Source organism: Lepidochelys olivacea (genome assembly GCF_965140295.1).
Source record: "Lepidochelys olivacea isolate rLepOli2 genome assembly, chromosome: 1".
NCBI classification, from domain to species: Eukaryota; Metazoa; Chordata; order Testudines; family Cheloniidae; genus Lepidochelys; species Lepidochelys olivacea.
In genome coordinates this window covers 218,880,110-218,893,783 of record NC_140411.1, presented here as the reverse complement: position 1 = coordinate 218,893,783, position 13,674 = coordinate 218,880,110, and the positions used below count along the sequence as shown (strand labels likewise).

The 13,674-nt window shown below is 45.2% G+C and overlaps 1 long non-coding RNA gene across 1 annotated transcript; it reads left to right on the top strand.

Annotated features, from left to right (window-relative positions):
• The first annotated feature begins 4,364 nt into the window (after positions 1-4,364).
• Positions 4,365-9,498, top strand: LOC311528496. Its single transcript, XR_014713612.1, has 2 exons — positions 4,365-4,685; positions 4,877-9,498. It is a non-coding gene; the product is annotated as an uncharacterized lncRNA (long non-coding RNA).
• Positions 9,499-13,674: the final 4,176 nt, after the last annotated feature.

The following is a 13,674-nucleotide window of genomic DNA, read 5'->3' as shown; positions in this document are numbered from 1 at the left end:
CTCACTCTCAGCTCCTAGTGCCTCTTGCTCCCCGCTCCTCACACGCACACCACAAACTGAAGTGAGCTCCTTTTTAAAACCCAGGTGCCCTGATTAGCCTGCCTTAATTGATTCTAGCAGCTTCTTGATTGGCTGCGGGTGTTCTAATCAGCCTGTCTTAATTGTCTCCAGAAGGTTCCTGATTTTTCTGGAACCTTCCCTGTTACCTTACCCAGGGAAAAGGGACCTTCTTAGCCTGGGGCTAATATATCTGCCTTCTATTACTCTCCTATAGCCATCTGGCCCAACCCTGTCACAGCGGGCATAAGCGGTGGTGAAATAGGCTATGAAGACGTTGGTATTGCCAGAGACAGAGTACCGGTCTTTTGCGTGCTTCCAAGACACACACATGGTTTCATTGTTGATAAACTCGCAGGATGAAACCTCGTAATTGGGAGAAAACAGGTACTGAAAGAGTTCGTCAGGGTCTCTCACGATGCTGGTGTTGGGTAGGTTTGTTCTTTGGCCGAATTTACCCCACAGAGAATTTAAAAACAGTTTAGCAATTTGGCGTTTAGAGGGGTTTGACCTGATCTCGTGTTGGCGTAAACGCACGCCTTCTTTCTGGTAGAAATCGTTAATGTACTTATTTTGTTTTTCTTCATCTGTGCACCACCTGGGATACCCTGAAGTCTCCTGTTTCTGGCAGTGGTGTAATTTTATGTACTCTGAAAAGAGTTCATCAGATTTTTCATTAAAATGCCAGATTTCATAGATTTTAGCCACCGCGTACCCCTTTACTATGGCTGCATTCAATTCCACCGTGCACCAAGTGCCCAGGATGGCCCTCTCCTCATCAGTGTGGGTGCATGTCTCCCACTGCTCGGTTTCTGCACAGGTTCGGCATAGTGGGAACATAAGCTTGCCACCCACTCTGACAGGTAACAATGGGAAAAAGAGGCCTCGTGGGGGTACACTTTAACTTTTGCAATTCCAAAATAATTTGCAAGGGGTCCAAATTTGTCATAAACTATATCGGGGTGTCCGATAGGGTATTCTTTGGTTTTGTTTACGAAAGGGTACAGGCTGGTAAAATCATAATAGTGGATTTCTTCCCCAGGGTTAGGTTTGTAAAACAGGTGGATAGCATTTGTCCTCCCCCCAAAAAGAGCATCCCTAGGCATGAGAGGCTGGGGCACCTGGGCTCGGTTTAAAAACCTGCAAGCTCCTTGTCTGTTTCTTTCATCACCTCCCACTCATGCTTCCAGAGAGTCCTCACTACAAAATCAAGTATTTTCAGATAGTTGGTCTTGAGCTGCGTCTTGTAATAAAGAAACCCAAAAGTTGTCCCTGTCATAGGATTTTGTGCATTTTCACAACAGGTGACACAGCCTCTGAAAAAATACCCGTTAAACTCAAAGGCCGTGTGTACCCCATCAACATTGTCATAACCATCTAAAAAGTAGGGGCCTACCTGTAGTTTCCCACCCTGTAAAGCATGCCGTATCTGTATATTTTCTTTGTGAGAGGTATACAACAGCCACTGAATAGATGGGGTCGAATATCTCTTTTTCTGCCTGTGATAGTTGTCTGGAGGGAGAAGAGCTACCATGTTAGGCTCCAAAAACATAAACCTCTACATAGCCATGCAGACGGATGCCAGCGTTATGTACCGGAATGGATCTATACACAGTTTCATCTCGGTGAATTTACCAAGTTCTTTCTCTACTATATCTCCCATCTCTGTCATTTTCATAATCTCTTTTCTGTATAGGATACAAGCCTGTCTCAAAATTTTGACATCCTGCTGACAGTAATACGCAAGCTCTTTCTGCAAGTCAAACATCTCATATCTGTGGTCCCGACAGCAGTCAAGAAACTCTGCTTTCTCCCTTGGCGTTATGCTTTCCACACCATAGTGCTCCACACCGGGCATAGGCCCCATGTAATTTTGATTTTCTAAAAAGTGTTTAAAGATGTGGAAAATACCCTTTGCACCCTTCAAACCCCATCACCTGCGGGAACTTGCTAAGCTTCATGGGCAAGAAGTTTAAAGAGTCTATAAAGCGAATGCCCAGGGCCTTAACTTCCACACACATTAGTTTACTACCCTGAGTGATCAGTTTTATGCACATCTTTTCCTTCAGTAACTGCCTAATGATGAAATACATATCATAACCTTTGGAACTGTGCGCTAGAAACATGTAGTCCCGGAACTCTTTGCCAATAAAGGTCTAAACATAGAAAGACACTCACAGCCCTTAAATTCCCAGGATTTTTCCGGCTTTAGGGACATAGCAAAAATGTAATTGGGCACGTGTAACCCCATCTCCTGCGTGCATTCAAAATCATAAAATAAACAATAATAATTAAAAAAATAAATAAATACATTTATCTGATGATTCGGGCTTTCTAATGCTGTCCATAAAACAGAGGTGGCTGTGTACATCACCAGTGATCAAACCCTGACACGGCTTACAGCGCCTCCCTTTACACCTGTGCCGCTTGTCCACGTAAGACTGACACTTATCACACAAAGTTTTAGGCAGCCATTTGACTTGTTTTTTCGATGCACAGTCGACGTGTCTGTCTAAACTCCTTGGACAGACAATACAGTCGACACCTAGGACACTTCAGCGGCACGCCCACGCTGTCTGAGCATGTTACGCTCAAGCAGAGGCGGCAACGATACCTGCAAGAGAGGTCGTGACTGTACACCGTGTGGCAAAACTCACAAAATTTTTTGCTCCGAACAACTTTTTCACATCCAGAACCCCATAGTAATGCTCATCGTACAGCAGGATAAAATAAGTCTTAAGGTACATTGGGCTCACCCATTTTAAAAAAGTCCCAGCTGCCTTTCACCACATACAGCACCACCTGTATGTTGACTCCTAAATGCTGTTCAAACCTTGCTACGTCACTGAGCAGAACCTTTTTTTGATCTGACCGCCCCAGTTTCTCATGCAACTTTCTTGCCTCCACTAACAATTCCGCATCCGTAGGTTTACGCTCAGACATGATGGCCAAGAGCCCACCCGCAAAACACAGATTTGTTCTGGTGTAAATCAGGTCTACTAAACATTGTCTCTTTTTATGAATAATTTGACTACTGAGGATAGAATTTAAAACTCTACGACCGCCCCACCCCTGTTTTTTACAACTGTCACAACGAGGTGCAATGTTCCATCGACATGCAACTCTCTATTGCTCTGTAGCAGCTTTGAGGTCTGGTTTAAGAAATCCTCAGCAGACCGCTCATCCCTAGTTCTTCTGACCAAAAACAAAGGGTTAGTTAAATTTCGGCTCTCTAAACGTAACTGAACATAATCAACAGGGCCTACCATACCATTAACGTCATCAAGAACTAACTGTATCCCTCCGTGTATGGCTTCAACAACCTGTTGAGCTGAATTTATTTGCTCAAGATTGACAGAACAAAATTCCTCACAATACACTGACCCCCCATATCTAGGTAATTCACCTTGCCAACTTCTTACTCTCTCCATATACACCTCTGCATTCTCAGGGTTACTTGGGGGTTTCCTCTACGGAACCATCAGCAGCATCGTCTACATCATTACCTCTTTAGCCCTTTTAAAAATTTTTACAGCGACCCTGGCTTGGAACTTTTTGGCAGCCATCTGTTTATCCCCCAAGCACTGTTCCCTCTTTTGTTTACACCTGAGCTGATGTGCACCCTTGAGGGTGCCCCTTTTACCCAGGCCCCTTTCCACGACTAGTCACGCCTGCTCAGAGCCACCCTTTGGAAAAATTGAAGTATTTTTCAAAAAGTCACCAGCCAAAGCTTTTGCATTTTTGATGTGGTTTCCAGCCCTCCTTTCTTTTAGACCCCCTGAGGATACAGAGTTCACCAATATTCTGAACAAAGCGTCATATTTCTCCCAAATCCTCTTAGAATGCCGTTCTTTTATAACCCCCAAGGATACAGCATCCATCAGTTTTCTGAATGAAGCATCAAACTTTTCCCAAATACTAGAATATGGGGGGGCTGTGATGAGCTTATGGTGTTGGGAGAATGGTTTGTCAGTGCTTGGTTTTTTACTCACAACCCCTAAAGCGCATGCTCCAGGTTTGTGAATGTGTGTGGTTTTGTTCACGTTCAGAACTCCTGGAGAGTGTGCTCTGGGTTTGTGAATATGGGCGTTTTCGCTCACAGTTTTCTCAGGGCTTGGTGTGGCAGTGGCCGCTGAAGAACTGGAGTTGTGTTTTCATGTTGTTTTTTTTACCAGAGTCTTTTGTTTTGTTCTTGGGTTTGATGTATATGAGGTTTGGACTGCCCTGATGCTTCATCTGCACTCTTGTGCTGTTTTGCGTTGTTGTTATAAAAAAGTGCTTATATGCTATTTTATATGAATGTTCAATAAGTTTGTTCTTATAACTTAGCATAAGTTACTAATTTAGCATAAGTGATTGAAGTAGTTGAAGCCTTAGGCTGAGGTCAAGCTGACCTGAGAGGAATGCTGAAGAAGCAGCTACAAAACCAGTTGAGACTACCTGATATCACTGAAGATAAAAAAGAATGCAAGGAGTAGGACTGACTGTCTCCCAGAGCAAATCCAGCACCCGGCAACGGACTGTCCACTCAGCAACAGAACTGTCCAATGGAAAAGAACAGAGACCCCTACTCAAATTAGGGATTGGACTTTGGACATGGGCAAGGGCAGTGTTACCAACTGTAAAGGGTATAATTGCTTGCAATTTCTGAGGGGCAGGGTCCCTCTCCTGAGGCACCCAGTTTGAGCTGTATTTCTGTTAACTAATAAAAGATGCATGTATAGATTAGACTCAGGATTTAGAAGTTCGTGGGATCCTAGAGTCAAATCAAGCACCTAAATTGGTGAGAGCAAGGGCTAATTGTTTTTTCTCCTAACAGTTTGGCACCCGCGGCAGGACTCTAGGCGACCATCGTTGGGGCCTCTCGCCTCCCAACATCCACTTGGCACCAATGGGTGAGTTCACCTGGGATCTTTGGCAGCGAGGGGCACCGAAGGGTGAGTCTTAAATTCCCACATTCTAAATTCCAAATTTAGGTTTCTGGTTAAAGTGCACTTGGAATGGGTGTGTGGCCTGATCAGCATAAAGTGCAGCCCAGGACTGGTTAGAGTGCACTTGGAAAGGGTGCGTGGCCTGATCAGCATAAAGCGCAGCCCAAGGAGAATATAAAATGGGCAATTCTTTGGGAGTGGAAAAGGGGACACCCTTGTCCGAAGTGCTGGGAAATTGGAGGAGGATTGATGGTACCAAGGGGCTAGGGAAAAAGAATCTGGTACAGCTGTGTCAGAAGGACTGGCCATTTTTAACCAACGGTGGTAATCCTGCGGAGCAATGGCCAGGCTTAGGGACTTTTAATTTACAATAATTAACCTTTTTACGCCAACAATTGAAAAATAGGTTTCCTAAACAGATGGATTATTGGTATGTATGGGACAACTGGGCTTATGCGCGTGCGAAAGGACGTCCTCTTTCCTCCTGCTTTTCTTATTCATCTCAGGGGTCTCCAGCCCTGCTCTGTGCTATGCCTGCTTCTGCCCCTCCTCCGGCTTACCCTCAGCTTTCTGACTTATGCCCGTCACTTCCTTGCTTGTCAATTGGCCGTGCGTTCTGTCCAGGTAACACGCCTCACAGGGGAGGACTCGGGTAGCCCTGTGAGTGAGAATATTTAAGAGAAGAGACCAGGAGAGCTGGGGGGCTAGTTAAAAAGCCCACCCTCCTTGTTAAATTAGTAGTGGGATAAAGCTGTTGCTCATGGAAGGGACAGTTCAGAGAGAAAAACAGGATCAGGCCCAAGTGGGCAGGCAACAGATAGAAAGATTGGAAAACAGGTTGGAAACTTGGAGGGCATAGTGGAAAAGGAGGAGTAAATAATTACAGGAATGGGAAACATAAATCCCGGAATAATACTTGGAATGGTAAAATCTAAGTTGAATGGATGTCGTTTTGGAAGATAAGGAAGTGATTTAAGAAAGGAAAGTGAGAAGTTAACTCTGTAGTTGCTGGAAAGAATTAAGCAGTTGAACTTTGTGAAATACTAGAAAAAAAAAGAACTCTTGGTTTCTTTGCAGCCATTTTTAAGGAAAATGGGCCCTTTTCCAAAGGAATGCAATTATACAGTGCTACTTAATTAATATCTTATCAGGCTCCAAGGGGCTACAATAGGCGGTGTCTTCCTTTTCAGGTCGCTGTGTGTTTGACAGCAGGAGTTAAAAATAAAAGGCAATCAAAAGTCTGGTAAAGTTTATTGTGCCCTTTTTAAAGTAAGAATCTTTAAGCTGTGGATCTAGAAGCAAGCCGGAAAGCATTTGTTTTAATGTAAATTACCTAAATAATAAGGTAGAAGCCACTGAAACCTGGGCTGCCTATGAAACAAATACAAAAAAAATGTGTAATTCCTCTGTTGTGCCTGCAATTAACAAGAGTATTTGTATAAAAAGGAGATATTTTAAGCAATGACTGACTGCCCAAAAGGGGTAGATCTATGTTCTTTTTGTCTTTCAGAAAATCAGAGAAAACTGATGCCAGCTGAAAAGCAATTCAACATCCTTTGAATTTACTGGCACAATAGAAATTATGTTCTGTGTTCTATGTGTCCTGTCTTGTGGTGTTTGTCTTGTAGCCAGAATTGCTGTGTTTAATTTTTCATAGGACAGTTTAGTTTAAAACTAAATAGAAGGGTTAAATCAAAATGCAGATACTTATTTTATTCAACTTAGAATACAAAGTGTTTGGATAATATCAGGAAAATGTGATATACTAAAGTTTAATACATTTGCTTAAGTAAAAAAAAAAAGAAATTTCATTGTCCAGATCTTTTAATTAAAAAAAAAAATGTTGTTAAAATTCGCACACCAACAGTCATGGAAGCAAGGACATGAAAGGTTAACCCACTCCCTATATTATACATGGGATCCTTCTGGCTACCTCAAATTTCTAGCCAGAGGACTGGGGAGGGAGGAAAGCTATTGGACACCAGAGGTTGTACCAAGTGGACTCCTCAAAAGTGGGTGTGCTTGTCCTGGCTTGTTGCTCCAAAGCTCCGCAATAAAGTCATTTTCCTAGAAGGGTGTATGTGGCATACATTAAACAATAAGACTAAAGTGCTGTATAATGGGCAATGTATATGTGTTCATTTTTAAACAAAGGTGTGTGAGTGGAAAGTGAAAGTTTCCTTTGCAGGTTAATAGAAGCCAAGAAGGGGAGAAGAAAAAGAACGGAGGACGAGGTAATTCAACCCTGTAGCTGGCAGGCTTGGTCCAAAGATAAGATGCTGGCCTGCCCAAGGACACTACTCACAGCTAGAATTTGGCTGACAGCCAAGAAAGAGGGAGGCTTGAATGTGCCCAAGCAGCTGTGAGATCTGCAAAACACTTCCAGACATTAAAGAAATGTGTTAGATCTCTGTATTTACAGGTGAAGGAAGTCCTGCTCCAAAGATCCTGAGCAAACCTGCCATTTGTTAAAACCAGGTGACTGGGTCTACATAAAGGTCCATCAACGAAAGACTACTCTGGCCCCATGCTGGAAAGGCCCTTATTAAGTCCTGCTAACTACCAACACCGCTGTAAAGTGCCAAGGACTGACTGCCTGGACCCATGCTTCTTACTGCAAAAAGACCCCTCCACCTTGAAATGACTTCACTTTGACTACTGATCAGCCTGTCCCTCCTTCTGGGTTTTTTCTTTCCTCCTTTTGGACAGCAGGGGAAAGGACAAAGTAAAGTGCTAGTAACCTCTCCCTTGTCCACTGACAGAGCTAACCTGCATTCAGTATTTGCTAAAGAAACCAAAGCACTACAGGGTGACATGCTAGTAACCTCTCCCCTGTATAATGCAAAACCATGACTGCTCTAAGAGAGAAGAAGGAACGCCTGCTCTGCTGAAACCACCAAGATCCAAGGATTCCTGACTGCAAAAGACATTGAAAATTGGCCTTGGTGGGAAAGACGGAGCATTGTACATTGGCAGGGAGGGAGTTGCGAGATGTATTCTTGGGAATGTGGAGTGAAGTGGTGAGGTGGATTTATTCCAGGGGCTGGAATCTGTGCTTGTGGGCAAGTACCATCAGAATGCACTGTCCTCCCTAATTGTTTTCTGGATGATGAATACCAAAGATGCCTTACAGCCACAAACATTACTTCCATCATCTGCCACCATTCCTTTGCACGTAAAGGTTCCTGGATCCATCATAGTTACGTTAAGTTGGCGCTGGGACCTCCACCTAACCCTGACAAGCCATTGGACGAGCCACTTCACAAATAAACGCCACTACCGACCGATGGACTGAGCTTTCCAGTTATTGGAACCTTTACAGCCCACCAGGACTTCTTGTGTTGCTGTTTATTGGACTTACATTGGTGGTGTTGTTTTTTTGTATGGTATAGAGGAGGATGCCGACATTGGTATGGTTTGCCTAGGGTGTTCCATTCTGGGGATAGTACCACTACTAACAGGGCCAGCCATGACATGCATAGGCCGTTACACTGTGAGACTTCAAATGGTACTTAAAAAGGTTGCCTTGGAGTTAGAAGACTTGATTAGTGGTTTGGGATAAGCGGTAAAAACATTAAATAAGGAAGTGCAACAACTCAGAACGTATTCCCTCCAAAACAGGTTGGCCTTAGACTACCTGTTAGCATCCCAGGGAGGGGTCTGTGCTCTCATTGGATCCTGTTGTTATGTGTGTGTAAATGATAGTAGCTATGAAGTCTATGAGGAAGTGGTACGGGCAGAGGCCCATGCACGAGTCGGAGCACAACGAGTCGGAGTACCTACACCGCCCCTGAAAGCGATTGGTTGCAAACTCTGTTTTTGGGGTGGGGTTTATCATCATGGCTTAGTGGTTTGTTCAGTTTATTACTTAAGATTTTCCTTCCTGTATTGATTGTACTAATGACATTATGTTGTACAGTGTCGTGTATTAGGAAGCTTTTGCAAAATATGTTAATTCATTCTTTTCAAGGCTATCGCAAAGTGCTCATGCAAAGTAAATTGTAGAATAAGTAGGCAGGGATGCCTACAAAATCAAAGGGGGACTGTTATAAAAAAGCGCTTATATGCTATTTTATATGAATGTTCAATAAGTTTGTTCTTATAACTTAGCATAAGTTACTAATTTAGCATAAGTGATTAAAGTAGTTGAAGCCTTAGGCTGAGGTCAAGCTGACCGGAGAGGAATGCTGAAGAACCAGCTACAAAACCAGTTGAGACTGCCCGTTATCACTGAAGATAAAAAAGAATGCAAGGAGTAGGACTGACTGTCTCCAGGAGCAAATCCAGCACCCAGCAACGGACTGTCCACTCAGCAACAGAACTGTCCAATGGAAAAGAGCAGAAACCCCTACTCAAATTAGGGGATTGGACTTTAGACATGAGCAAGGGCGGTGTTACCAACTGTAAAGGGTATAATTGCTTGCAATTTCTGAGGGGCAGGGTCCCTCTCCTGAGGCACCCAGCTCGAGCTGTATTTCTGTTAACTAATAAAAGACGCATGTATAGATTAGACTCAGAATTTAGAAGTTCGTGGGATCCTAGAGTCAAATCAAGCACCTAAATTGGTGAGAGCAAGGGCTAATTGTTTTTTCCCCTAACAGTTGTTAAAGGTCTCAAAGAAGATTCCTGGTTCTTTGGTGGTTCTAGTAGAGGTGTCCTTGTAACTCCCACTATGGCATTGTCAGAAGGGCTGCACATGCCTGATTGGGGGCGGTGAAAAAACATATTACAAAACTTAGCTTTACCATTTTTCTAACCCACACCTATGTATTTACTTAAAATGCAAGACCTCATAAATAACCAAACCAATAAGCAAAATATATTTACTGGGCTTCATCCATCCATCAGTCACTGATACTGGGGAATTTTTCTTTTCAGTTGTCTCTTTCCTTTTAAGCTTGTTTACCCTCTGGTCTAAGGATGTCATGTTTTGACCGTACTGTGAAGCAGGCATTATTATTATAAAACACATGAAACTGTCTAGTAAACTTAAAAATAGAATATTCATTAGGATGTTTTTCTATTTAAAAAGTCATAGCTTTAAAACAAAATAATTCATTTCAGGCTGTACAACAAACACAGGTTTTGAGTTTATTTCTACCACTTTAAAATACATCTCATTTTGCAGAATAAAAACCAAACTGCTTTTAAAAATCCACTTTTAAAATCCAGTTTAAAACACATTTTGCACAGTAAAAGGCCACCACGCACATCGGGCTGTCTCACAAGCAGTTGGGTTTCGGGTTCAGGTTCCGGCGTATCCATCAACGGCTGGGCCAAAGGGCTCCCCTCGGCCGCTCCCTCCTCCTCCTCAGAACTGTCACTGAAGTAGTGCTTTCTCTGCAGATGTTCGAAGATCCTCTGGGGTAAAACAAAGTCCAAAGTTCTCACGGGGGTGGTGAAGGAGTCCATGTTTCCATGATTTCTAAAACACATGTTCTTGGTAAAAGATGGCCTCTTCTGCCTGGCGCTGGGACTTATGGGATGATAGTGCTGAGCTCTGACTGGCAGAGGGCGCTGGGAGGAGTTCTTAGAGAGGTCACACAACCGTCTTCTGGGCGGTTCACCCTGTCCCAGAACCAGCCCTATTTTGGTCAAATCTGCTCTAGGGGTGGTCCTATGTGGCTGAAACCACTGCGATTGGTAGAGGGTGATAGGAGGAGTTCTTAGAGGGGTCACACAAACCACTTCCAGATGGGTCACCCCGCCCCCCCAAACTCCCCCCAATTGGTCAAGTCTCTTCTCGGGGTGGTCCCTAGTGGCTGAAACCCCTCCTGATTGGTAGAGGGTGGTGGGAGGAGTTCTTAGAGGGGTCACACAACCCAATTCCAGACAGGTCACCCTGCCCCATAACTCACCCTGATTGGTAAAATCTCCTCTCGGGGTGGTCCTATCAGGACATATCCCATCCTGATTGGTAGAGGGAAGTGGAAGGAGTTCTTAGAGGGGTCACATGATACACCTCGCTTCCGGTCATGTGGTCGCCTTGACCCTGGAAGTAATACCCCCTGGGGCGGGGCTTCTGGTGACAGGTGAGCAGGGCTTAAGGGGTAAAGGGGCAGGGTTTAAGGGGTCAAGGGGCAGGGTTAGGGTTTGATTGACTGTAGGTCACTTATACAACTCAAGTTTGTTTACATTTACAGGAGATAATGCTGCCTTCTTCTTCCTTTACAATGTCACCAGAAAGTGAGAACAGGCATTTGCATGGCACTTTTGTAGCTAGCATTTCAAGGTATTTAAGTGCCAGATATGCGAAACATTTGTATGCCCCTTCATGCTTCGGCCACCATTCCAGAGGACATGCTTTCATGCTGGTGACGCTCGTTAAAAAAATAATGTGTGAATTAAATTTGTGACTGAATTACTTGGGGGAAAATTGTATGTCCCCTGCTCTGTTTTACCAGTATTTTGCCATATATTTCATATTATAGCAGTCTCGGATTATGACCCAGCACATGTTGTTGATTTTAAGAACACTTTCACTGCAGATCTGACAAAACACAAAGAAGGTACCAATGAGAGATTTCTAAAGATTGCTGTAGCACTCGACCCAAGGTTTAAGAATCTGAAGTGCCCTCCAAAATCTGAGAGGAATGAGGTGTGGAGCATGCTTTCAGAAGTCTTAAAAGAGCAACACTCCAATGCAGAAACTACAGAACCAGAACCACCAAAAAGGAAAATCAGCTGTTTGCTGGAGGTATCTGACTCAGATAATGAAAATGAACATGCATCGGTCCTCACTGCTTTGGATCGTTATCGAGCAGAACCCGTCATCAGAATGGACACATGTCCTCTAGATTGGTGGTTGAAGCATGAAGGGACATACGAATCTTTAACGCATCTGGCACATAAATATTTTGCAACACCATCTACAACAGTGCCATGTGAACACCTTCTTCTCACTTTCAGGTGACGTAAATAAGACACGGGCAGCATTATCTCCTGCACATGTAAACAAACTTGTTTGTCTGAGCGATTGGCTGAACAAGAAGTAGAACTGAGCGGACTTGCAGGCTCTAAAATTGTACATTGTTTTATTTTTGAATGCAGGTTTTTTGTACTTCTCCATTTGTAATAATTCTCCATTTGTAAGTTCAACTTTCATGATAAAGAGATTGCACTACAGTACTTGTCTTAGGTGAATTGAAAAATACTATTTCTTTTGTTGTTGTTTTTTACAGTGAAAATTCGTGTAATAAAAATAAATATCAAGTGAGAACTGTACACTTTGTATTCTGTGTTGTAATTGAAATCAATATCTTTGAAAATGTAGAAACCATCCAAAATATTTAAATAAATGGTATTCTGTTATTGTTTAACTGTGTGAATAATTGCAACTAATTTTTTTAATCGCTGGACAGCCCTAATATGAGACTTGGATGTTCTGGTGTGAACATTCCGGCTCTGGCAGAATTTTAGCAAGTGGGAATGTAAGGGGACTGTTGGCCTCTTACTGAAACTTCGTGGGGTTTTCTGATTGGCCCTCTCCCGGTACCAAAACAAAGGGGAAGGGCCAATGAGAAATCAAGTTCCTGAGGCTGACAGTCCCCAGGGCCAATGGAGAGAGGCCAGTGCTTCAGAGCAGCCTGATTGACAGGGCAGGTAGGTCAAGGAGGGCATCAGGAGCCCAGGGCCCCATCCCCCCTGTGAGCTGGGAGCAGCAGCCAGAACCAGGGGGGCGGGAGAAGTAGGAGCCCCGAAGGCAGAGCTGGGCTGGAACCCGAGCAGCATCAGCCAGAACCAGCTGGGGAGCAGGTGCCTGGAGCAGCTCAGCCCAGCCACGCGGACCTGAGACAGAGCTGAGTTACAGCCGGGAGCTGCAGGCCAGGAACTGGGGAGCAGATGCGTGCTGTGCCCCGAGTCACCGGAGCCGGGTGCGCTGAGCGGTGGGGGAGAGCGAGGAGAGATCCCAGAGCAGAGAGCCCAGCGCAGGGAGCCATCGCCAGACAGGAGGGAGATCGTGACCCTGACGGCGGGGGCTGACACTGAGGAGAAGGGTCCTGTTCCCGACAGCTTGAGGGCGTGTGGCCACCACCAGAGCAGGTGCCTGACCCGTGGTATCAGCACAGGGCAGCCAGGGTCTGGGAAGGAAGTCTGGGAGGCGTGAGGAACAGACTGTGAACTTTCCTTATCTCCCAGAGATGCTGGTTGTGGTGTCCCCATGCCACAGAGCGGGGTGACGTGTTTTCCTTTAACCTTTCCCATTTTCCCCTTATTATTTGACAATAGCTGTTTCATAAATTGTATTTGCTTTGAGCCATGGGCGGCGCCTTCCCTGCCGCTGCCGTTGACCTGCCACTGGACACCTGGGCCGCGCTGGCCCTGGCCGTTCCCTGAGATCCCCACCGCCTCCCCGCTGCTCGCCGCATCCCTCCTCCTTGGGACGGGGGAGTGAGGAGGGACATGGAGAGAAAGCGGCTGGTGGACTGAGGAGGCTCGGCTGGGCACTGGGACTGGAGGCTTGGCGGGGGGGGCCTTCAGGGGAGGGAAGAGCTGGCGCTCAAGGGGCCGGCAGCTCGGCTCGGCCCCACTGTGTGTGGGGGGGACTGGGGGGCTGCGGGGCTGGCGGCTCGGCCCAGCACAAGGGCCGGGCTGGCACTCGGGAAGGCTGGAGGCTTGGCCTGGTGCTCAGGGAGGCCAGTGGGTTGGGCGGAGGGCGGCGGCAGCGACAGCTCAGCCCAATGAG